At 49.7% G+C, this 5,000-nt stretch overlaps 1 protein-coding gene across 1 annotated transcript in view; it reads right to left on the bottom strand.

The window, feature by feature from the left end:
- The window catches only part of LOC143290733 (carbohydrate sulfotransferase 9-like), a 16,487-nt gene extending 14,027 nt beyond the window's left edge, over positions 1-2,460 (bottom strand). Inside the window, exon 1 of the mRNA XM_076600248.1 lies at positions 2,299-2,460. The gene's annotated coding sequence lies outside the window, so the exon portion shown is untranslated. The remainder of the gene's footprint in view (positions 1-2,298) is intronic.
- Between the last annotated feature and the right edge of the window lie 2,540 nt (positions 2,461-5,000).

Genomic DNA, 5,000 nt, shown 5'->3' with positions numbered 1-5,000 from the left:
TGGAAAGAAGGAAGGATGGATGGATGGAATGAAGGAAGGATGGAAAGAAGGAAGTAGGAAGGAAGAAAGGAAGGAAAGAAAGAAGGAAGGAATGAAGGAAGGAAGGAAGGAAGGAAGAAAGGAAGGAAGGAAGGAAGAAAGGAAGGAAGGAAGGAAGGAAGGAAGGAAGGAAGGAAGGAAGGAAGAAAGGAAGGAAGGAAGGAAGGAAGGAAGGAAGGAAGGAAGAAAGGAAGGAAGGAAGGAAGGAAGGAAGGAAGGAAGGATGGACTGACCGACTGACTGACTAACTGAAGGGATGAAGAAGTGGGCCAAGTGGTAATGCGCCCGTCTAGAAAGCAAGAGTCAGTGGGTTCGAATCCCAGATATGGATCGGGATTTTTACTACCTACCCCCCCGCCCCTCCCCCTCACCCACCTACCTCTCCTCCCCGCTTCCACTAGACCTTAATTGTTGGTCTATGTGCTAGTCTTTCAGATGAGATGATTAACTGAGGTCCCGAGTGCAATATGCACTTAGCACACGCAGACAGAACCTGCAGCAATAAAAGGGGCGTTTCTGGTACAATGCTTGCAGAGGACTCCACTTTGACAATAAAAGACATACACATGCACACAGAAAACAGCAACAGCAACAGCAACAGCAGCAACAACAACAACAACAACAGGGGTGGCACTGCACTCCTTTGGAGAGTTGCGCGAATTCTACACAGAGAAATCTGCTGTGAATAGAATAGAACAGAATAGACGAGAATAGAATGCAATGCAATGAGTTACCACTCGCACAGAGAAACGAACCAACCTACCAACCAACCAACCAACCTACCAACCAACCAACCATTCAACCAACCAACCAACCAACCTACCAACCTACCAACCAACCATTCAACCAACCAACCAACAATTCAACCAACTAACAATTCAACAACTAACAATTCAACCAACCTACCAACCAACCAACCAACCCGGAAAATATTGCAGACTGTGGGAATCGATCCCGCACGCTCAGATTCTCTCGCTTCCTTTGGCGGGTGCGTTACCACTGGGAAATCACTCCAGTGCATCCCAGGTACACCACCCCACACACCCCACCCCCATACACACCACCCCACACACACCCCACCCCATAAACACCACCCCACACACACACCACCCCATACACACCACCCCACACACACCCCACCCCATACACACCACCCCACACACCCCACCCCAATAAACACCACCCCCCACACACCCCACCCCATACACACCACCCCATACACACCCCACCCCATACACCCCACCCCCCACACACCCCACCCCATACACCCCACCCCACCCCCCCCCCCCATACACAACACCCCACACACCCCACCCCATACACACCACCCCATACACACCACCACACACACACCCCACCCCATACACACACACACCCCACCCCCATACACACCACCCCATACACCCACACCCCCCCCCCACACACACACCACCCCATACACCCCACCCCACACACCCCACCCCCATACACACCACAACACACATCCCACCCCCATACACCCCACCCCACACATCCCACCCCATACACACCACCACACACACACCCCACCCCATACACACCACCCCACACACCCCACCCCCATACACCCCACCCCACACACCCCACCCCACACACACCACCCCACACACCCCACCCCACACACACCACCCCCATACACACCACCCCTCACCCCCCACCCCCATACACACCACCCCATACACACCCCACCCCCACACACCCCACCCCCATACACCCCCCCCCACACCCCCCCCCACCCCATACACACCACCCCATACACACCCCACCCCATACACCCCACCCCATACACACCCCACCCCATACACACCACCTCATACACACCCCACCCCATACACCCCCCCCCACACACACCACCCCATACACACCACCACACACACACCCCACCCCATACACACCACACACCCACCCCATACACACCACCCCACACACAACACACCCATACACACCACCCCTACACACCCCACTCCATACACACCACCCCCACACACACCCCACCTCATACACACCACCCACACACACACCCCATACAAACCACCCCCACACACAACACACCCACCCACCCACCCACACCACCCAACCCATACCCCCCACACCCACCCACCCACCCCATACACACCATCCAACACACACCACCCCACTCCCACACCACCCACCTCCAACCCCCATCCTCACCACCGCACACACACCACCCCTACACACCAGACACACCACCACCCTCACACACATACCCCACACACTTACCCCAAGGGAGACGAGAAGAAACGAAGTACCCCGCTGAGCACAGTACCACCACCACCAGCAGCAGCAGCTGCCACAGCGTCCGTTCTCGCTTCCACCACCCTCGCCACCAGTGACGACAGCAGCGACGACAACTGCTACGACGATACTGGTGCGGCGGCTGCTGCTGCTGCTGCTGCTGATGATGATGTTGATGATGATGATGATGATGACGATGGTAGTAGTCCTGAGGCGAATTGTCCGTTAGCAGGGTTGACAGTGCTGGCATGGTTTTTCTGTTGAGGGATAGCTGTGTGAGTGAGTTGAGAAAGTTTCGCTGTTGAGGGATAGCTGTGTGAGTGAGTTGATAAAGTTTCGCTGTTGAGGGATAGCTGTGTGAGTGAGTTGATAAAGTTTTGCTCTTGAGGGATAGCTGTGTGAGTGAGTTGATAAAGTTTTGCTGTTGAGGGATAGCTGTGTGAGTGAGTTGATAAAGTTCTGCTATTGAGGGATAGCTGTGTGAGTGAGTTGAGAAAGTTTCGCTGTTGAGGGACAGCTGTGTGAGTGAGTTGATAAAGTTTCGCTGTTGAGGGATAGCTGTGTGAGTGAGTTGATAAAGTTTCGCTGTTGAGGGATAGCTGTGTGAGTGAGTAGATAAAGTTTTAGTTTCAGGGAGGTGGCCTTGTGGCTTGGCTGGCTAGGACGGGAAAGACTGGAAGGCAGATGTGAACACATTGGCAGGTGCCACGAGTATGCTTTTACCTGAAGTGTTTTCACCTCGCTGAGATAAGACAGAGCTGACAGGTCAGGATGTTAGTGAAGTGTTCTCACCTGGCTGAGATAAGATAAGACAGAGCTGACAGGTCAGGATGTTAGTGAAGTGTTCTCACCTCGCTGAGATAAGATAAGACAGAGCTGACAGGTCAGGATGTTAGTGAAGTGTTCTCACCTCGCTGAGATAAGACAGAGCTGACAGGTCAGGATGTTAGTGAAGTGTTCTCACCTCGCTGAGATAAGACAGAGCTGACAGGTCAGGATGTTAGTGAAGTGTTCTCACCTCGCTGAGATAACACCCCCCCCCCCCCCGCCCGCCAAAAAAAACAACAACAAACAAAAAAACGACACAGACGAAACAAAACAAAACAACAACAAAAAAAAACACACACAAAAAACAAATGTTTAAAAGCTTCACAGCTTGATTGTTACTGCACAACCACAACTATTATAACTGCTAGTTCTACAACTACAATTACAACAACAACAACAACACTACTACAACTACTGCGGCAACTACGGCAACTAATGCAGCAACATTAGGTTTTTGTTTGTTTGTTTGTTTGTTTGTTTTTGTCTGTCTATCTATTTATCCATCTATCTATCTATCCACACACACACACACACACACACACACACACACACACACACACAAACACACCCAGGTCAAGCACACAGATATGCTATATCTATATATCTATTTATCTATCTATACACACACACACACACACACACACACACACACACACACACACACACACACACATATATATATATATATATATATATATATATATGTAATCATGTATACATACATACATACATGAATAACAACACCAAATAAAGAATAAAACCAAATGGAAAGACAGATCTAAAAAGAACAACAAAACAAAACAAAACAAAGCAAAACAAACACAAAAATAACACTGACCCACACCACCACCATCACTACAATTCTGTTTCCTTTATTCACTCTCTTTCTTCTCCCATCACATCCCCCCCCCTCCACCCCACCCCCCCTCCCCCGCTCTCTCTCCTTCCTGTTCACAAACACAATAAAGCAAACCGAAGACTTACCCTCTCTTTCCTCACCGAATGCAAAAGCGTCGTCTGACAAAATTATCGTCGATCCAACGTGCCAGTGGAACTTTTTTAACAACCGGCCGTCGCGCGCATGCGTTAAACAAACATGGTTCCTCTTTACCTGCCCGTCGTTCGATTTTTCTTTTTTTGGGGGGTGGGGGGGGTAGGGCTTGTGGGGGTTGGTGTTGGTGGTGTGGGTCTTCGATCGATTTGCTTTTGTTCTTGTTTTGTGACGCTTTAAGTGCGCGCAACCGATGTTTCGCTCGGTCCTTGACGTTATCGATAATGGTTTAGTTGTTTTCAGGGACTCGGCCGGAGTTGGGTGGGTGGGTGGGTGGGTGGGTAGGGAGGGGTGTGTATTATGCTAAACCGCTTAGTTACAGGATGAAGAGGAGCATGCGTCTTTGTGTGGTAAAATGCTCGCGGGATTGAACACCGGACATGTACATATGGGAGCAAAAAGATGAGCGTAGTAGAGAGTACAAGGTGATAAGTTCAGAAGTGGGTAATAATAATAATAATAATGATACATAGTTTTTCTATGGCGCGATATCCAGCACCAATGCTTCTCAAAGCGCCTTACATCATCCAGTTGACTATAAACATGCCTTAAAAAAGCCCCATATCAACCGCTATCTGACAATGGAAAACATCCAGTGTGTTCGTATGAATGAAAAAGCACACTTAAGAGATGAATCAGATTATAAAAGCTGTGAAGTAAATAAGGCTTAGATTAAAACAAAATGCACACACACATACAAAACACACACACACACACACACACACACACACACACACACACACACACACACTGACGCACACACACACACACACTGACGCACACACACACACACGCGCACACACACACA

This window comes from Babylonia areolata, chromosome 16 (assembly GCF_041734735.1).
Source record: "Babylonia areolata isolate BAREFJ2019XMU chromosome 16, ASM4173473v1, whole genome shotgun sequence".
Taxonomy (NCBI): domain Eukaryota; kingdom Metazoa; phylum Mollusca; class Gastropoda; order Neogastropoda; family Buccinidae; genus Babylonia; species Babylonia areolata.
Note: the sequence above shows the minus strand (reverse complement) of the source record. Positions and strands in the feature narration are given on the sequence as shown.